A 21,241-nucleotide genomic window follows, 5' to 3' on the forward strand; every position below is an offset into this window, starting at 1 on the left:
CGCTTCTTCCGCCGCGACCGCCTCTGTTCCGCCGTCTGAGTCTCCTCCCACAGCCCATGTCCGACCAAATTGATCGATGGGTTTCGAAGAGAACGTCGGGACAAACGAATAGATTCGAGATCCGGCAAAAACGACCATGTATGGACTAGAATTAAGCCAAAAAAAAAAAAACAATTTGCCCTATCAAACCCTAACCACCAAAATTCACTGCTCGATTAACCTTCGACGATCAGTAATATGTCGGAAAAAATTTATGGGTTTCTCTTCCTAATGGCGGTGTGATCATTCAGATCCATTGTCTCATGGTGGGTAGCCCGAATTTGGTCGGAATTCTCAATTCCGATCCAAGCCATATACAAATCTGAAATTTATCCACATATAATTCAATAAAATAAATTCCAAAAGGTTTCACCAAGGCAGAGATTGCAAATAAGGGCTCTGATACCAACTGTTAGGTTGAAGATAAACAAACTTGGAGATCCCGATTTACTCATCACGGTGTAAATTCATATAAAATTCGGGATCGAATAGCGGAAACATAAATACCAACATACCTCCAGCCATTGATGAAATCTTAGAAGTGGGAAACCTCAAAATCTTTGATGGATCCACACAACACGAGCGATCCGCAAAATTGAAAACAAAAACGCACGTCTTGTTCTACTGCTCAATCCCCTTCCAAAACTTGATGGTGTGTTTTTCTCGTATCGTTAGGGTTTCAAATGACGACTGACGATTTATTCCGTTGGTTACGTTACCGGTATCTCCCATCAAGCACCATTATGGTAATGTAATAACGGACAAATATCACTTAATACACGTGGGTAATAAATTGGGCAATAATTGGAATTAATATAAGGAATTTATTGAGAATTTATTGGGAATATGATATTGGAATCATATTTAGAATAATAAAATATATTAAATATTTTAACAAGATATTGTTCTACAACTTGTCTACTTCACCATAAAATCACCAAGGAACCGCCTCCAGTAATTTGTTACTGCCCCTCCCAACCCAATTCTTCTCTTTTCTCTACACCGTCATTACGAATTTAGTAAAAAGAAGTACAAAATTGGCGGGGCAAATGATTTAGTGCTTCTCATTCTGAGAAAATATTCAGTGGTTCGTGAGCTCCACGTCATCTGCTGACGTGGCGCGCGCGTACCACCCAGATATCGACACGCGTCCTGTGAGGGACCCGCCGGAAAATGGAGAGGCTGGTTCTCTCGGCTGGCTTGGCTCGGCTCGCTGACAGAAGAAAGGACAGACAGCTCAGTGGGTCAATAAATGCGTAACACTCCCGCTCAAATAATCTCTCTCCTCACTTGAATTTGCTGGGTTTTTTCTCGCTCTCTCTCCTCTCTCCTCACAAACAGATAACAATCGAGACCTCCTCTGTTTCTTCTCCGCGCATCCCACCCCTTCCACTTCCGCCTCCGTCTCCGGCTCCGTTTCCGGCTCCGCCTCCGCCTCCCCAAAAGCCTCGCCGCCATCTGCCTCTGGCACGTCGCCTCGTCCAAGAGCGCCGCCAGTCGCAGCTGGTCCCAACCCCTTCCACCTCCGATCGTTTCCAACGCGGAGATCGAGCACAAGTTTTGTGCTCCCGTTGGTCTCTCGGCAACTTCTGGACCTCCGTCCGATTGCGTCCCTCTGACGAACTCGTCATCAGCTTCGACTCCGTGCATTGCGTTTGTCAAGCCGCCGTTCCCTGCCGTCACCCGACGCTCGCTCGCTCGCTGGTCCTGTCGCTTCCTCCGTCTCTGCTTCGGCGCTCGCTCTTTGCTCCGTTGCTCACTCCATCTCTGCTCCGGTGCCGCTTTCCTTCACACATTAATCTGCTTGGGAAGCCGAGATTTGGGGATCCCATTTCTGCAACCACCTGCAGAGCAGTGTTGACGCCTTCCAGACTCTAGGATCTTCAAGATGATATGCTCGTTCCAATTATCTCAGACTCTAAGATCTTCATGCTAAAACAGTTAGATGAATATACGCCATGATCAACATGAGAACGCAAAAGTAATGGATGATGGGAATGCTTCTGTGCACTGAAGGAGCCTTCTTGCCTTGATCAATCGCAAGATGTTCTGCTTGTTTTGTGGTCCTGTTTGAATATTGCATACTCAGGAGCTCCAATTGCATGTCCCCATCCTCTGTTGCAAACATGGCCGATGGATTGCAGCATCCGTCGGTGATTCAGAAAATTCACGGGTAGTTTCACTTTATATCTCTTCTTTCGTGTGCCATCTGCGCGAGAAATTACGGACCGCACGATTTCGCGAGCATTGTAGGCTTGTAGCCATGGAGCGTGTGGTCTGGCTCTTCTGTCCTCTCTCCCATTTGGGTTCAAGCTCCGGCTTCCTTATGGAAGCGGTTTCTGCAGCTGTTTCCAAGTCGAGGAAGCATGTGGACTTGGCGGAGAGAGTAATTCTGCAACATGAGCTCAGGAGGCTTAGGAAAATTGCTCTCAGGATGGTGGAGGATATGGAAGTTGGGGATGCAGGGATTACCCAGGCTTTGGTGGATTCTATACATGAGAAGTGGAGAGAGGATGAAGTGGTGAAGTTGAAATTTGAAGGTCCCCAGTCACTTAACATGAAAAGAACCCATGAAACTTTGGAGGTTAGTGCTGGTCTCTTCTTTGCTTATGGATAAGTAAGTAAATGAAGGTTGAATCTTGATGAGCCTGGAACTTTCATGAGTTTGCTGATTGCTTGCGTGCATTTAAGTGCCGTATTTGACATCTGGAATGGATATAAAATCATGACTTCAAAAGATGTAATCACTTGAATAAATCTCCGTTGGCATTGGAGACTTGAGAGTCTTTATTTTAATCATGAATCATTGATGCACTGAGATAATGAGCCTCTAATACACTTGCCTTGTCAGAGTAGGACTGGAGGCTTTGTTATATGGAGATCTGGAAGTTCAGTGGTGTTGTACCGAGGGATGGCGTATACGCTTTCTTGTGTCCAATCATACAACGAAAAAATACAGACCAGTGTGAATTCTCTGAAAAATGAGGACACAGCCAGTAATGTTTTTCATAGCAAAGGAGGCCGGATTTTATGTGGTTCTGCAGAATATATGAAGGATCTGTCTAAGGAAAACGCATGGATATGAATGATCCTAACAGTTTATTAGATGAGTTGGGTCCACGGTTCAAGGATTGGTCAGGCTGTGAGCCAGTTCCAGTTGATGCTGACTTGCTCCCTTCAGAGGTTCCTGGATATAAACCTCCAGTTAGGCTTCTTCCTTATGGGGTTAGACATTGTCTGAGAAACAAAGAGATGACCAGGTTTCGTAGACTTGCAAGAACGATGCCTTCACATTTTGCCCTGGGTATGTGTGCATCAATGGCAATAAAGTTTGTGCTTTTCTGCCATTGCTGGTTAATGGCTTACAAACTGGTTTGATTATACTATGTCTCAAAATTGTTCTAAACTAATCCTACTTTTTTGTAGGAAGAAACAGAAAGCTGCAAGGTCTTGCTGAGGCCATGGTAAAGTTGTGGGAGAGCAGTGCTATTGCAAAAATAGCAATTAAACGCGGCGTGCTAAATACTTGCAATGATAGAATGGCTGAGGAACTGAAGGTTGGACAATCTACATATGTTGACTTTTTAGCATATATGTATGAGCTAATTATTGTTGAAAATGGGTGTTCTGTTGCTTTCATCGAGCACAGAACCTTTCAGAGTCTGTACTTTATTTGATTTGCCTGACAGAAAGAATTACCTACTATTTGCCATAGAGTGGTAGTTTGACTAAATCATTATCCTTCAAGCCCACAGTACAATGCTGAATTTTCTATTTCATCTCTGACCATGGAATTTATAATTGTTATCATAATGGTAAAACTCAGCCAAGGTTAGTGTGTCACCATTCTGGGACATACTTGTGTAGTGTTGTGAAGGATTGGTTATGCAAGTTCTTATCTCTCCGAGCATTTTGTTCCAATCTTAATGTTCTGGCATTATGATAATATCAACTTCTGTTTAGTGTTGCATATTCCGTCCTTTTTCTTTAGGTAAGGAAAATTTGGTGCTCTTGTTATTGATTTGTGTCATTTTGAATGCAGAATTTAACTGGGGGAACACTACTTTCTAGGAACAAAGATTATATTGTGTTTTACAGGGGCAATGACTTCTTGCCTCCTGTGGTGGTAGAAGCATTGAAAGAGAGAGAAAAACTAACAGATGTGCAGGCAAATGAGGAAGACCAAGCACGTCAGAGGGCCTCAGCTGCAATTGAATCAAAATTAAAAGCTTCTAAAAGCCCACTTGTTGCTGGCACTCTTACTGAAACTCTGGCTGCCACCTCTCAGTGGGGGAATGAAATAAGTAGCAAAGATGTTGAGCAAATGCGTAGAGATGAATCACTCAATAAGCACGCTGCACTCTTGAAATATCTTGAGAAGAAACTTGCTCTTGTAAGTTACGAGATTGAACAAACTTATGCTATAAAATTCTGCTCCATTTCCTTAATTATTTATCACATTTTTCATTTATTTTTTCCTCTTCTTTCCAGGCTAAAGGAAAGGTCAAAAGGGCTGAGAAAGCTCTAGCAAAAGTGCAGGAGAATCTTAGACCAGCAGACCTTCCAATTGATCTGGAAACCATAAGTGATGAGGAGAGATCTTTACTACGTAAGATTGGTCTGAGTATGAAGCCCTTCCTGCTTATCGGTAAGAATAGCTGGTTTGCCTCTTGATTGAACAATGTAAAAAGTCAGCTTTCATGACTAGCTTTTCATCTTCTGTTTGGTTTAATCCAGGAAGGCGTGGCATTTTTTATGGTACCGTAGAGAACATGCACTTGCATTGGAAGTATCGCGAGTTGGTGAAACTAATAGTGAGGGGAAAAAGTTTTGCACAAGTGAAGCATCTTGTAGTTTCTTTAGAGGCTGAAAGTGGTGGAGTGCTGGTATCCTTAGATAAGACTATGAAAAGCTATGCTATCATCGTTTATCGTGGGAAGAATTATCAAAGGCCTCATGCAGTGAGACCCAGAAATTTGCTGACTAGAAGGCAGGCATTGGCTCGCTCTATTGAACTTCAGAGACGTGAGGTGAAACTGATTGAAAAACTATTCTTAATCCCTTATCCTTGAGCTTGTCACGATGCTTATCCTATTCTATGTTATTAAATTTTCTTTTACTGCAGGCACTTAAGCATCATATTTCAGACTTGCAGGAGCGGATTGAGCTACTAAATTACGAACTTGTACGAGCTCTTGCCTTTTAGAAATTTGATGAGACAAAAAACTAGCATTTATTTCAGTAATGCATTCTCTTCCTCCTTCACAGGAAGATATGAGAGTAAACAACCAAATTGATGAAGAAAAAACTTTCTAGATCATTTAATGCCGGAGCGACAATAGATGACACATCTGAGGTATCTGTCTCTCATCCTTTGGAGTACATTTGCTCCTCTACGTGTAGAATCAGCATGTATCTCGAGGCAATTAACCTTAAAAGGCTTACTTTTGTATTAACTTGTAGAATGTTGCTATCTGAACTTAGATTCAATTTTCTTTTCTTTGGTAGCAATACTCTCTAAAGGTGATGTCCTAATGCATGGTTCAGTTGTTTGGCTTTACTTCTATCTGGATGACATTTGGTGGAAGTTTGCAAGATCTTTCTGTCGCAGCAATCCTTAGTAATTTCTAGCATAACCTTCGTATGATTGATACCTTTTCTATAATTCGAAATCAGGATGAAGGAGAGGAGGCATATCTTAAAGTTTATGACAGTGGTGTGGAGGACACTTGAAGGAATTAAGAAGCTTGTTCATGAAAAAAAAATTGGTAATTTTTACTGCTAGTTATACCTTCCCCTCTTTGCAAATTGTCTGAGGAAGACTAGCTCAGAAGAAGTTGAGCATATTATTGAATCAAAAATGTCTCAAACATATTTGGTCACCTTTTTTTTTATCCTTTTGGCTGTAGAATATAGTTGGTCAGTTCATCACTGAGGTTCTGATGGAATGTTCGTCTTGGCACATACATAGCTTCCTTGCTTGATTAGGCAAGCAACATATTATATGCACTCGTCTTCACTTACTTACATAGCTTCCTTGCTTGATTAGGCAAGCAACATATCATATGCACTCATCTTCACTTAGGTTCATTATGCTATGGAACATTAAGTCACTAGTTCCTGCATCATCGATCAAGAGTCAGGCAATATGTTGCTTTCACACGGGTATTTGGTTTAGTCGTGCCTTTGCTACAGTGATCATTGATGTTTGCAAATGAGTTAGCTTCTTTATTTTTCTTCTAATTCCATCATCCTCGCAGATTGTCCAGGCACCCCTGCTTGTGGTCGGAAGCAGATTTCTTGGATGTTGTGAAACATTTTTGACCTGAGAGGAGTCTTTCTAATCACATGTAAGAAGAAAATTGAAATGCAAGGTGGGTGTGTCTTGTAGGGGTGAGACGAGGATTTCCTTGTTGATGGTTAAGATGTGTTGTTCATTGTTCCTCATTTCCAGGACCTAGTCCCATGTGTGTTAATCTCATTTGAAGATGAGCACATACTTATGTGGAGAGGAAGAGAGTGGAAGTCTTCCTTTCCAACTCCTGAAGTTTATTACAAGGATTATCCATCTAGAGTTGATCGTGCATGTGAAGGATCTCCTCTTCCAGTAATCTCAGAACAGGATGAAAAACAGGAAGTTCCTGGCAAAACCAGTCCTCCTTCTGTTCAAGAAAACGAGGTATATGGAGTTACTGATGCAGATTCAATTTTGAGGGAGGTTGATGGAAATAAAATCACTGTAGGCGGCAAAAGCAGTGAAGCAGAAGAATCAGAAGATGCAAAGAGCATCAATGCAGCTGCTGCTATGCCCGATGTTGTTGCGGAAGAATCCGAGACCATGGTGGAAACAGAGAAACTGCACGATGTTAAGGCAGGCTGTCGAGAACGGCAGTGCACTTATCTTGATTAGTAATTCATTGGATGTTGACATTGCTTACCAAAGGGCGGTTGCTTTTGCAAAGACTGCTCCACCTGGCCCCATTTTCAGGCACTGACCTAGGAGAGCTGTGTCCAAGAAGATTGTGAAGGAAGAAGATGGAAATGTAGATGCCGAAGGCGAACCTTCTTCTACACTTATGGAGAGAGGAAACAAGTAGAGAGATACGAAAATTCAAAGGAAAAAAGAGTTGGATGAACACCACTTGTATGTATCACCACTAGGAAGCTTGAGGGTTGATGAACTCGCCAAGTTGTTGGCATGAGTTTTAATGCTTGTTGACATTTCATGGGGATGCATGTATCAGCTTCTCCACAAAATTTTGTCAATGCGATTGATGTTAATCTGTTGATTCTTGATGCCATGGTCTCTTTTCTCAAAAGCAATTTGTTACTTCGCTCTTTTTCCGTTTACCCTTTCACTAGCGAATTGAAATATAACGCACTTTTCTTTTCAAGTGAACACTTGATCAAATGAGACGTTTAACTTTCCTGCCTAATTAGCTTTACACTCATCATGAGACGTTTAACTTTCCCGCCTCATTAGCTTCACACTCATCATCATCAAGGAGTATGGAGGACAGTGTGGCTTAAGAAGGAGAGATTGCACAATGCTTTGCTAGAGGGGCGACTAATGAGTATCGGTGCCGATCCTGATTCTTAAAATCTCCTCTTTTTCTAGTCAAAAGATTTACGAGGAGAATGTGGATTGAAGCATTCCAGTCTGTACTCAATCTAAATAACAAATTTTCATGACTCCAGTGATCACTTCATGGAACTAAGCATATAAAATTTGCATGCACCAAAAAAAAAATAAATATTTGCATGCACCTAGTTTAAAATAAACTTGCCGTCCAAATCTGATACCTCATTTTTTTTTTCTTGCCCAACAACTATTTTTGAAATAAACTTGATCAACTCTTTTTTTTTTTTCCTTTAAAGCTTTCGAAAATAAATTCGTACTTGCTCCCGTACTCAAAATTAAATGCTAAGGTCCTATAAAAGATTTATATGCTGACATCATCTGACCTCAATAGGTTGACGGAATTACTAGATCATTCTGGTTCTTGTAATACTGATTTTAGCATCCGCTGGACAAAGGTTAACTAGCAGGTGGTCATTCTTTTTCTGCCTCCTTAATGTTTCCTCCTAAAATATGTTCTTTGCCTGCTCCATGATACTCAGACTGCTGTGATGGGAGTGACGAATACGGTGATAAAGTGAAGTGCCTGAATACATGTCGGGTTTGCAGTCACATTAAAGCAATAAAATCAAAAGAGTTGAGAAAAAGTACTTCTGCATCTATATAACCATTAGCCACCTTGCTTTCAGCATCAACAATAGGTTCAGATGATACAATTGACTCTTCCTCATTTGCCGGTGTTAAAAACTCATCTTTCCCTTCCACAGCGTGCTATACAGAACAACAAATGTCCAGATTGTTGGAATCATGTTGACTACAGAGAATCAATTGCGTGTACTGCATGATTAAACTTTTGATGACTTGCCGTAATTCCCTTATCTTGGACTCCAGTTGATAGATGATCATGTTCTGCTGCCAAATCTTCTTCCAAATCCTATCGAAAGTGGACTCATGTAAAGAACTGGGAGGAAGTTTATTGCATAGGAAGTTAACATACTAATATGCATCCAGAACTTTGTAAGCATGGCTTACTATTAGAGAAAAAAAGAAAAAAAGAAAAAGAAAAAGAAAGGCTTGAGCTTCCCTCATCCTCTCTGCAGACAAAGAAGGCGTGTCTGAATTCTTCATCTGCTTCAACTTCAATTCTTCCTGGTATTGCTTCATGCGCTTCTCTTGCTTCATTTTGCCAGGCCCTTTTCCATGAAATTTACAGGAAAGCAATCGGAAAGCTTCCTTTGGGGTTAACTGTTGCAAAACATTCAAAACAAGAAGATTGGCATGAAAACATCAAAGTAATGAATTGGCGTTTCTTTGTCAGACGCAAAAGAAATTATAATGGACAATTTAGTATTACAAGGCTTTATGATTAATATCTTTTTTTCGTTGAAAACTTACTATTTGGCCAAATTCATCTGTCCTTTCAATGCGGATCTCTTTCTATCCATCATCTGCAATGCCTACGAGCTTGCGTTTCTTCTTATCCATGTTTCTATCACCCCACTCAACAGTTTCTTTAAGTGTTCCCCGTTCCTTAAGAGCTGATAGTTTCCATCTTAGACAAGCTTGTTCTAGTAAGATACCTGGCCTCATTGAGTACAGCCAGAACCCGTTTTTGACGAGCAAATACTTCTGCTGCTGCCTTTTTCCCAGCTTCGACACCTAAGAATTTCAGTCGCACATCGGGGCCAAGAAAAAAGACAGCCAGTTGGATGAATTGATTTGATTTCTTGACTCAGAGAGGCCACACATATTCTCAACAACAGCAAGCCCAAAACATATAGCAATCATCTAATTTAAATAAGAATTATAAGGTAAACTATTTACCAGGTTGATGATAGGCATTAATATTAACTAATGAGGCGTATATCTCAACTGCTCGCTCATACAATGCTATAAGAGCCCCCACTGATCTAGGGGTCACTTCTTCAACAGTGACTGTTATAGACTCACGATCATAGGCATATAGAGCATAGCCCGTTCCCTACAGAAGTTCACCATATCTAAAAGGGATCAATTGCAGAAAACAACCGAGTGACTATAAGTAAATCATCCACTGAACTCATGTCTCCTTTCCAAGAGAAGTGTGAGATCTTAAACTTCAGAAACAAGAGACATAAGAACTTCGACTATTGCTAGAATCTTCTTAAAGGTAAATATTAGTAGCTCTTAATGTAAACTAACTTGAAGCATTCCAAACAGATAGTCACCACAGGTAACACTAGGTTCAAGCTCCCAATCATGACCAGGTGGTCTCTCACAAAGCACTTCAATGAAAGTTACGAAGAAGTTGTGCACACCCTCTCTCAGCTGTTGTTTGTAGCTATATGGAAATTAGACAATAACATGCATCAGGAATAATCACGTCACCAGCATGTAAAAGTAATAGTGGCATTACTTTATCAAAAAATAACTTACGCATGCTGATCTGTGCTTCCTTTATTCCCATAAACAGTAAGCCCTTGATTGACCTGTGAAATGAACAATTTGAGATTTAACATTTTGGAAACTAGAGATGGAGACGGAACTCCTTATTTTCACCAAAAAATTAAACACATACCTGATTGCCATCCAAATCAAATTGTTGCAGATACCAACTGAATAACAGAAGGCTGTCTTTGTAAGGAAGAATTACCATGTCCTGACAGCAGCAATTTAAATAGTGAAACAATTGTCAATGACTGCAAACTGAAAGGGAAAAAAACAACAATTCAGAAGACACTCTCATTCAAATATAACACCTTAGATCCTACACCATCAGAAGCCCAATACCAACATAAAGCAAGCAATGCAGCAGGGTTGTTCTTCACCTGGAAAAGAAAAAAGTTATTTCCGCTGACACAGGACTACAAAAGGTAAGAACCATCCTTTGATCAGTGTCAGTAGAGAAGCCACTCAGACAGCTACGGAAAACTACCGATAGTTCTTATGTTGTAACTTCTTCTTTTGTGTGTGTTTTCGTTTTTGGTTTTTGCACTGAGGGGGGGGGATGATAGGGACTGCACATCAGGTATTATGGCTTTTGGTTACTCAAAGTTATTATATGCTTCATTTTAGAAGTAAAATTATCCAAGAATCCAAACATCTATGATTTAAGGTTCAGCGTTCAGTACTATTAAATTCTCAAAATGAGCCAGTCACTTTCAAGTTAGAAGTTATGTCTTCTACCAACTTCATTTCTTTAAACTCAAACCCACAGCTAAAACCAGAAAGGCAAGCTGAAACTCACAGCCACCCCAAACAGGCCTTGACATTTATGTTTTTGATTATTTGACAAAAGTAGTACAGTGATAAGTTACTTGCCAAAGGATTTACAATCTAGGAAGCACATACAGTGTGGACATGCTAAGTCAATCTACAGTCCCTACATCAATGTTTCTGTGGATCTTCTGACACAACAAACAAGTTAGCAATACTGCAAGCAGAGAAAGGAATTACAATCTAGGAATGCAAACAGTGTGGATATGCTATCAGTCCCTAAATGAACGTATCTATGGTTCTTTTTCAGACAACCTACAGTAATGGATATCCTGGACAAGGAAACAGGATCATCTCCCCGACTTGCATTGCGGATTTGCTCTGCATCTTGAACAAGGATTTGAATTGCTGGCAAAATTGATACTACAAGCAGGCAACAAGAGAAGGCACAAATCAAAATGCATGAAACCAAAAGGCTATAATTTGATTCACTGTAGAGTGCATCAGCAACTAGAAATGAATATGCCTTGAAGCAACTAAGCGACAACAATAGCAATTGCCAGTCGTGAGCTTAAATGGATCTAATGGATACTCTGCATTCTATTTTACAGTGAATTATACTGTATGACATCCTCTAGCACATATACTACAAAATCTTCTCAGTGCATAATGACGGGAAACAAGTGACAATTCTCCTGCATATAAGTTCACAAGTTACTCTTGCATACATCACAGTGCATACTATCAAAGACAACCGTTCAACTTGTTAGCTGACATCCTTGAATGCCTGATTAGCTATCTATAATCAAGACTGATATCTCAACCATACTTAGTTCATTCGGGCGACCCAGCTTCTTACATCATAAAAGTGCACATGCAGAATCCTAAGCACTACACACTGAGCAAGATTTTACACCATAAGTTGCCCCACTGGTACTGAAACTAATTCCTTTACTGGACTTGGATAACAACAAAACATCCGAAGAAACACCAAATAACATCAGTCGACAGCAATCTTACCACTTTTGTCCTAGTTGCCCCATCCATGAAGGATGCACCAGCAAGCATTTCTCTGATATTGATCCCCTGAAGTTGGAGTCACTAATGAATATGCTCTTCGAGTCAAATCAGAATATAACCACAATGAGATTAGAAGTTAAGCTTACGAACTTGAAGGGCTGCTGGAAGTAGACCAACTGCAGACATTTCAGATGTTCTGCCACCCACCCAGTCAAACATTCGAAATCTAGCCAATCAACCCTCAATGTGCGCAGTATTGTCCAACAACGAGTTCTCTTATGTTATGGCAACGCCCTACATTCATGATGGGAAAAACAGTGATCAATGCAATATCTGCAAAATTGAAGGTGCCAAAATTTCACTTAAGCAAACAACCGAAAAGATTAATTTTGACATAACTTCATCCAAGTGCACCATCAGAGTGACATATAGATGAAGACATCCAGTTACCCAAGATTTTGTTAAACATCACAAGCAATAACTTTTCCATGCAAGACTAACAAACTGACTAAGCCTCATTAGCAATAATGACTTTAAAAGGCCACTAAACAGGATACTCCTAATTATAAAATACATGCACCAAAATGGAGTTCAACCCGAGACATCTGGAAGCTTGCCCTAAACAAAATGCTCAACCAGAAAAGAAATCAACAAGGTGTTGGATTTATTTATTTATTTATTTTGGATTTAGTTGATGTGCAACAACAATAGAAAGGCCATGGAACCTACTCTGTGAAAACCACATGAGCACATCAACCAAGATCAACTAAATTCTTCGCAGTAAAAAGGTTAGGTCTGACATTCAATAGCTTATAGCCCTTGAGCATCATGAGAAGCTAATAATTAGTTGTCAACATGAGAAGCTAATAATTAGTTGTCAACTCTGCTCTAGTTAGTATCTTTAAAAAGAACATGAAACTCAATGACTTGTCAGTGAAACTTCTATAGGCAGGGGAAAAAAAAAACTGGGACCAAAACCTGCTTTGCAAATTCCAATCCCACTTCACAAAAGGCCTTCTGTACTTCCAATAAGCCATTTCTGGTTTCAGGAGTACCACCACTCTATAGGACGGGAAATAACAATGAATTACTATATATTCTTCCAATATGCATAAAGGAGAGATCACAAAGCAAAATACATGCAGGCACCTTTGATATCACAACCACTAGGGTAGAAGCCAGCTCAGGACCAAGCTGCGCAATTTGATGGTAAATTCCAGCCGGATATGTGTTGTCAATGAATCTAATCTGCCAAAAGTAAAATTGAGATATCATTCGGACTGTCAAAAGTCAAAAAATCGCTGACACAGGGTATTCACCCAATGTGCCGAGACTTATAACTGAACATTCATCCATAGCTTGTAACTTTACTTAAATCTGATGCGCAAAATCTAAAATTTACTAACACTTTTCAAATTCCGAATCAAAAGACGAAGACAAAAGACCATTGCGCATAAGTGAATCAAGCAGCATATACACTTGCTCCAGATAATGGAGGAGAAACGTAAGCAACTATGACAGCAAACCGATTCAAAAAAAAAAAAAAAAAACGCAGGGAACTACAGCCTCTCTTACCACACGGAGAGCAACAACAACCGGAATTCCAGAACTGACCTTACCGCGGGTAGCAAAATTGCAGACGACGTCGAGCGTGCTCTCAATCTGCGCCTTCAGGAACCAAGTCGGCGCGAGCTCCGAATTCCTCAACCAGTAGTGCCCGACCATGCGGCCCTCGTCCAGGTTGGCGATCGCGCCCTTCTCCAGCTCCTCCATCACCTAGAACGCGGCCTGGAACCAGGGCTCCATCTCCTCCACAAACTCGTCCCTGAACCCAATATGGCTCACGTCCAGGAAAAGCCCTAGCTCTCGGTGCTCGTACAGCCAGTCCATGTACCTCCTCCACAGCGAGCGGAAAATCCTTCTCCAGCCTGCGCCTCTCCTTCTTTGCCGCGCCGTCCGCCCTGCCCAGGTCCGCTGAGATCTCCCCCGCGACCGAGCGGGCCAGCGTCAGGGACAGCGCTCGCTGGGGAACGAGACGAGGCTGTCTCCCTTGGGCCGGAGGCCGACGGCTTCGCGGCGGAGGCCGGCGGCGTCTTCGGCCTGAGGGACGGGGAGGACGAGCAGATGCCAGAGACGGAGGACGCCATCGGCGGCGGCGGCACGGAGTCGAAGCTGATGACGAGTTCGTCAGAGGGACGCAATCGGACGGAGGTCCAGAAGTTGCCGAGAGACCAACGGGAGCACAAAACTTGTGCTCGATCTCCGCGTTGGAAACGATCGGAGGTGGAAGGGGTTGGGACCAGCTGCGACTGGCGGCGCTCTTGGACGAGGCGACGTGCCAGAGGCAGATGGCGGCGAGGCTTTTGGGGAGGCGGGAGCCGGAAACGGAGCCGGAGACGGAGGCGGAAGTGGAAGGGGTGGGATGCGCGGAGAAGAAACAGAGGAGGTCTCGATTGTTATCTGTTTGTGAGGAGAGAGGAGAGAGAGCGAGAAAAAACCCAGCAAATTCAAGTGAGGAGAGAGATTATTTGAGCGGGAGTGTTACGCATTTATTGACCCACTGAGCTGTCTGTCCTTTCTTCTGTCAGCGAGCCGAGCCAAGCCAGCCGAGAGAACCAGCCTCTCCATTTTCCGGCGGGTCCCTCACAGGACGCGTGTCGATATCTGGGTGGTACGCGCGCGCCACGTCAGCAGATGACGTGGAGCTCACGAACCACTAGAGGTGTTAAATGGGTTATGCAACCCATTTATAGACCCATTTATGGTTAAATGGGTCATTAATGGGTTGCTTTCTTTCATAAAGCACCTATAATGGGTTTTAATGGATCAAACCAAGATATATGGGTTTTAAATGGGTTAAAGAAAGACCCATTTATTAACCCATTAAAAATGAACCTATTTATTTTAACTCAAAACCCCACCATCTCTCATCTCTTTAACTTTATAATTTTTTTATAAAAATCGAAATTATAATTATAATTATAATTATTTTCTTTTCTTTTTCTTTTTCTTTCCTTTTTTTCTCTTTCTTCTTATTTTTTTCTTTCTTCTTCCTCCGGCCGCCGGCACGGCGATGGCCGGCGACCGGCCAGGCGAGCCCCGAGCTCGCCGGCGGCGAGCGGCGTCGGGCGAGCTGAGCTCGCTCCTCGCCGGATCTGGCGAGGCGGAGGCCTCGCCGACGCCCGGCGAGGCTCGAGCCTCGCCGATCTGGCGAGACTCCAACTCGCCGGCGTCGGGCGAGGCTCGAGCCTCGCCAGATCCGGCGAGGGGCGAGCTCGAGCTCGCCCGACGCCGGCGAGCTCGAGCTCGCCAGATCTGGCGAGGCGGAGGCCTCGCCGACGTCCGGCGAGGCTCGAGCCTCGCCAGATCCGGCGAGGGGGCGAGCTCGAGCTCGCCCGATGCTGGCGAGCCTCGAGCTCGCCGGATCTGGAGCCTCGCCGATCTGGCGAGATTCGAGCTCGCCGGCGTCGGGCGAGCTCGAGCTCGCCGGATCTGGCGAGACTCGAGCTCGCCGGCGTCGGGCGAGCTCGAGCTCGCCGGATCTGGCGAGACTCGAGCTCGCCGGCGTCGGGCGAGCTCGAGCTCGCCGGATCTGGCGAGCCTCGAGCTCGCCGGCGTCGGCGAGCCGGGCGAGCTCGAGGCGCGCCTGTGGCCGGCCGCCGGCCGTCGTCGTGGCCGGCGGCTGACCGAAGAAGAAGAAGAAGAAGAAAAAAGAAAAAAGAAAAAGAAAAAGAAAAATAAATATTATATTCTTAAAAATAAAAATAAAATTAATTAAAAAATTAATTAATTTTTAAAAAATAAAAAATAATTAAAATTCGATTTTTTAAAAATAATTATTTTAAAAATTATAAAAATTATCCATTAAATTTGTGTTGTATAAAACTATTTTAGCAATATCATTTTAAAAATATATATATAAACTTTTTTTAGGTTTCGTTAAATGGGTCGGGTATGTGTCAAGTATAGGTCGGGTCGGGTATGGGTGAAAAATTTTCACTATAATAAATGGGTCATAAACGGGTTAAATGGGTCGATTTGGGTCGGATCATTTATGACCGACCCAAACCCGACCCGACCCACCCGTTTAACGGGTCTACTGACTTACGTAGATGCATACTCCACCACCATCGTTGCAAGAGTGTGATTGTAAACAGCTTTATGAGCCTTGTAGCTCACTCTCAGTGCTGCATTTACCAGCTAAAAAAATTTCAGATTGAAAATGCAGTCATTGGTTCACTCCATTACAAGCAATGAAGCAAATAGCCGACAGTGAATCATCATGAGATACTCAACAAAATTTAATTCCAAAGTAGAAATAGCAAGGTGAAATATTTGTATCGAACAAATATAAGGGAATTCAATCAATCTGACTATATTCCAGTGGTAGCATTGATCCAAACTCGGTAATCTAAGAGCTTAACAAAACTAACCAGAATACAACTCAACACCGTCAGTTGCTTTGAAAACATCCAAATGTACACCTGAGGGATCATTCAGCTATAGTTTGCCCCGTTGAACCAGGCACTATAGTCTACGACTTCCCCCAACCCTAAAATGCCTAATCCGCCAAATTCACCATACAAATCTCACTTCCCCAAGCTCAAAACCGATGTACTCAACACTAGAGCCTGTGTCTATTTGCACCTCATCACGATCAAAGGAATTGAGCCAAAGGATTGCATCAGAAACCGATACACGAACACGAATTGCAATTGACCTCCTGCCCCACTTGCGGCATATAAGCACGTCCGAACCGTCACTCCCAACCACGACCCGTTCCGCTCCATATTCTACAAGAGAAACGGATCGAACCGTGTCATCGATAAAACTACGGTGCGATCACGCAGCGAGACAGAGGGGTCGGTCGGGATCTTTGTCCGCATTGCTCGACTTCCGGTCTCGCTAGTTCGTGGATTTCATGGCAATTGAAAGCTTTGGCGACTTGGGGCAAAGGAGAGAGGGAGATGGAATTTACGAAGTTTCTTGTTTTGCCCTCGGCATCTTCTTCTGTTGGCGGCCACATTCGGTGATTGCATCGTTTGCGTGAGGGCACAGAAGTAAGTTCGGGTAATATTTTAAATTTGGAGTTCTCTTTTCTCTCTCCGAGCTTCCTTCGATGTCTCAACATTAGCACTTTGACTCGAGCTTTTTTTTTGGTGGTCTGTCTATCGAGCTTAGTTCAATTAGTTGAGTTCCAACTAGGATTCTGAAATTCGGGAAAAAAACCAGGATTCTGAGAAATGCACGTACATTAAGGCCAATATCATTTTATCTGTTTAATTTATATTTGTAGTGGGATATTTTAAAAAGTAAAAAGATGTTAATACACCAAAAAAAAAAAAGAAATCCAAGAGAAATTATCCAACCTTTAGATTTGTTCCTTTATAGGCGATATAGATAAATCAATCCCTCATCTGGCTAAAGTCAAATTTTATAAGCACGGAACAAATTTATATACGGTTTAACTTTTCTTACCAAGCTCATATGCCACTCGTCTATTGCCTCATGTAGAAAGATTTTTTAGACTTTTAGCACATCGATGGGGTCACAATAACAAATCCATACACTTAAGATTGAACTGATTAACAATAACTCAAATAGAATATTTTATGATGGACAATCATCCTCTCTTATTCCTTTTATCTATCGAAACAAAATTCATAACCCATCGTGACTCCGGCGGCGAGGCCAAGTCGGATCCACCCCACCTCGAGCTAGGTGTCCATCTCGCCGTGAACCGGGCGGTGGCTTCACTCCCACGGAGGGAAATGAAAATACATTTCCCGCGCACTGCCTGTCAGGAAATTTTGGCACCGCTGGCATAAAACCAAAATCCAATAAAAAGAAAAAGAAATTGAAACCAAAGCAAAATCGAAAATGAAAAGCGAAAAACAATTCGAAACAGAAATACGCAAAATGCGACGTCACTCGCTCGCTCTCTCTAGAACCAGCGCCGACGACCTCGTTCGACCGATCGATCGACCAATCGCCGCCGTAACAGGCTTTCAGGACCGCCGTGGCAAAACCGTCGAAGCAGCAGGCGTCGCCCGACAGCTCAGAGGAGCAGCGGCCGCAGCTCAACGACCCTGGTTGACGAGGAGGAGCTTGAGGCCTGTCAGACTGCTCCGCCTGAAGAGGATGTCGCCGCCTTGGCCGCCGGCGCCGACGAGAATGTAGTGGCCGAGGAGGACGGCGATGAGGTTCGATGTTCGCCCGCGCCGTTCTTGCTGGATTAGTTGAATACTACAGTTGCACTCCATCCTTGACCAGTCTCTTGGAATGCTCTGCGAGGAAACCCCAAATGTCTTCTGGATCATAACAAATGGCTTCAAAATTTTTCCATAGGAAAAGGGATGTCAAGTAGCAAGAGTAAACCGATAAATTGAGAGTAGCAACGCAGACAAAATGATAATAGTAAAGAACAAGTTGATTTCATTCATGTGAAGAGTATTTTTCACATGGTTAACAGTTAAGTGCTTTAAGGGTGTACTACATGACGACAATAACAACCTTTTTAAGGATAAACTGCTTGGAAGCAGGACAATCGGCATGAAAGTGAACCTAAAGACAGTATCAGCCGGCCGGGTTGCAATGGCAAGTTATCCTCATTTAAGAGCTTCATAACATTCTGGATGAGTGTAGCATCTTCGTGCGTTTTAGCATAATGCTTTTCGATACCCCGAGTTAACAAAAGAAATGTGTAAAAAAAAAAAAAAACACGAGACGAAAGAAAATCACTTGATATAAGTACATATCATCATTACAGATATATGGTTTGTGGAGCCAATTGTAAGGTTCTATCCATGGATGTTATGCTTCCGCAAGGCCTTCTTACCTACAATTTTGTCAACCCTTAGTTTCTATCATCAAGGACTAAGGGTCCGTTTGGTTCGGTTTTGGGGAAATGTCATTGGGAGAATACAAATACCTTTGAGCTAAATGAGTTTTCCAAAATGCTAGACTGTTTGGTAAACTATAACTGAAAAGTACTTTAGGGAAATGCAAGACTATTTGGTCATATAATTGTGGTTCTCATCCTAGAAATTTACAGCATAATCAACTCATTGATGCAATTGTGAAGAAGACAGACACTCTGTATCGATATGCTTATGTTCAGTTTATATTCCAAGAAAGGTGTGCTTCTTACTGGGTTTTGCAAATGTTATGGAGAAGCTATAAAATGAAGAAAGACTAATTTCACTTGGATAGCTTCATCAATAGTTGGCGTAGCAAACTTCCATTTGTGACAGGAGGGAGGACCTACTTAGCTTCTCCAATGTTACAATGTATCATAAATCATCCTATAGTCAAAGGCTAATATTTCAGTATTCCTGGTGCGTAGGACATCTGATAAGTCTCACTAGGGTCAAAAATCATGTAAATGGACTCTTGTGTGATCTCCATTATTGCCTACATCTTCTAGAAATGGTTATGCCTCGGTGACTCTGTAATAGAAGCCCTTCCATTCATCTCAAGCTATACTAGAGGACTCTTTTAGGTTTTAAGTTTGACAAGAATTGCTAAGGGAGACATCTCAAATGACTAGCTTTTTGCTTGTTTCTAATGTTGCTGAGAGGTTTCAGAGTTTGAGAAACTTACAGAAATCTTTCTGTGCAGGGAGCTGTGGCTAATTGGGCAGCTATACAGATGAAGACAGAATAAAGGAAATTGAAGATGACATTCAAAGTGCAATTTTACGTCCACTTTATAATTACTTTGGGAGTTGATGCCTGGGAATCTAAAAAGGGTATTGAATTTATGTACCTTCGTACAACCAGAGGGTTCTTAATTATGTGTGAAAATATGCTTTCTTTTCTTAGTTTTGTTTGGCTTTTTTAGCTACATTCTCTTTGGATGGTTTCTCCTTGCTTTCATGTTTCCCAGCTGGAGGTATGCATGTCGATTGTGTCCTTTTTATTTGATTTATGACAATTCATTAGAGATCCCTGGTCGATTTGCTGCTTCACATATTTAGAAGTTGATACCTCACCTTTGCATTGGAGATAACTTTGCTATACTGTGAACAATTTGATGGAATGTGTCTTCAAAGGTCATAGCACTATGGTTCTCATCCTGAATTTTACGACATAATCAACTCATTGTTGCAATTGTGAATAAGCCAAACTCGTGTTGATATGCTTATGTTCAGTTTATTTTTCAAGCAAGGTGTGCTTCTTGGAAGGATTTGCTAATGTTACGGAGAAGTTATAAAATGAAGAAAGAACTTCACTTGGGCAACAGCATCAATGTTAGTGCAGCAAAGGTTCCATCTGTGACAAGAGAACAGACCTATCTAGCTTCTCCAAGGTATAATAAGTCGTCATAATGTTAGGCTAAATTTCGGTATTATCAGTGCATATGATAAGTCTCACTTGGGGTCTGAAATCATGTAAATCGACCCTTGTGTGATCTCCATCACTGCCTCCATTTTCTCGAAATGGTTATGCCTAGGTGGCTATCAATAATGGAAGCCCTTTTATTCACCTCAAGTTATACTAGATGACTCTTTTTGGTTTAAGGATCGACAAGAAGTGCTAAGGGAGACATCTCAAACGACCGGCTTTTTGCTGGTTTCTAATGTTGCTGAGAGATATTGAAGTCTAAGAAACTTACAAAAATTTTCTATGCAGGGAGCTGTGGCGTTTTTGGGCAGTTGTATAGATGGAGACCCAAGCAAAAGGCAGATGATGGATGAAACTTGAAGCTGACCGTATTCCCTCTCATAATCTTGGGGTGGTAAACACTGTATTCGTCTGTTTTGGGGGGTAAAAGGGCCATTTAGGCAAATCTAATTGTGTTTTTTCCTTTATTGTGGGCCCACAAAAATGATTATTACATTTCATCTAATGTGTGTTCTGTTCATTGTTATGTCATAGAACTTGCTTATCAGTACCCAAATGTTCTTCTCTGAGAAAACACTCGAAGGCCATGTCTGGACCGGGAGAAAAGTTGTGTTCTTAGAGTGGTGCTCGAGGTAGTCTTAGTTGCTCCTGCCAAATCCAGTTCATGGACCTCTCGATGTGAAAATGGTGCTCAATGTTGTCTTAGTCATGAGTTGTAGGCACTCACAACACAAGAAACATGGATTGTTGGAAGTCATGGAATGGGCCATGCTGGAGAGACGACTCTTGCCTAGCTCATCTACAATCATCTTGCACATGGTTGTGAGCACTGCTGCATTTTTCTAACATCTGTGAAACTTCAGAGCTCAAGGGCATTCAGTTCTTGCGGAATTACTCATCTCCAATATCCTCAAAAGGAAGTTGACAAAAATAAGTAATGTTCATGAAGAGATCAAGACAATTAAATATAGGCTGTTCAGTAATAGAGTTCTCGTCCTTTTTGATGTTGTTGACCAGAAGAATCAATTGAATGCACTCATGGGTAACATTTGTGATATTCGAG

General features: G+C 42.1%; 1 long non-coding RNA gene and 2 pseudogenes across 1 annotated transcript; 2 read left to right on the forward strand and 1 right to left on the reverse strand.

Moving 5' to 3' along the window:
- Positions 1-1,886: 1,886 nt before the first annotated feature.
- On the forward strand, positions 1,887-7,335 carry LOC120287683 (annotated as a pseudogene).
- Positions 7,336-8,572: 1,237 nt separating this feature from the next.
- LOC120287688 lies at positions 8,573-14,192 on the reverse strand (annotated as a pseudogene).
- A 5,813-nt stretch (positions 14,193-20,005) lies between these two features.
- Positions 20,006-20,725, forward strand: LOC120287689. The gene is made up of 2 exons (XR_005545937.1): positions 20,006-20,143; positions 20,467-20,725. It is a non-coding gene; the product is annotated as an uncharacterized LOC120287689 (long non-coding RNA).
- The last annotated feature ends 516 nt before the right edge of the window (positions 20,726-21,241 follow it).

The sequence above is a fragment of the Eucalyptus grandis genome, chromosome 8, assembly GCF_016545825.1.
Source record: "Eucalyptus grandis isolate ANBG69807.140 chromosome 8, ASM1654582v1, whole genome shotgun sequence".
Classification (NCBI taxonomy): domain Eukaryota; kingdom Viridiplantae; phylum Streptophyta; class Magnoliopsida; order Myrtales; family Myrtaceae; genus Eucalyptus; species Eucalyptus grandis.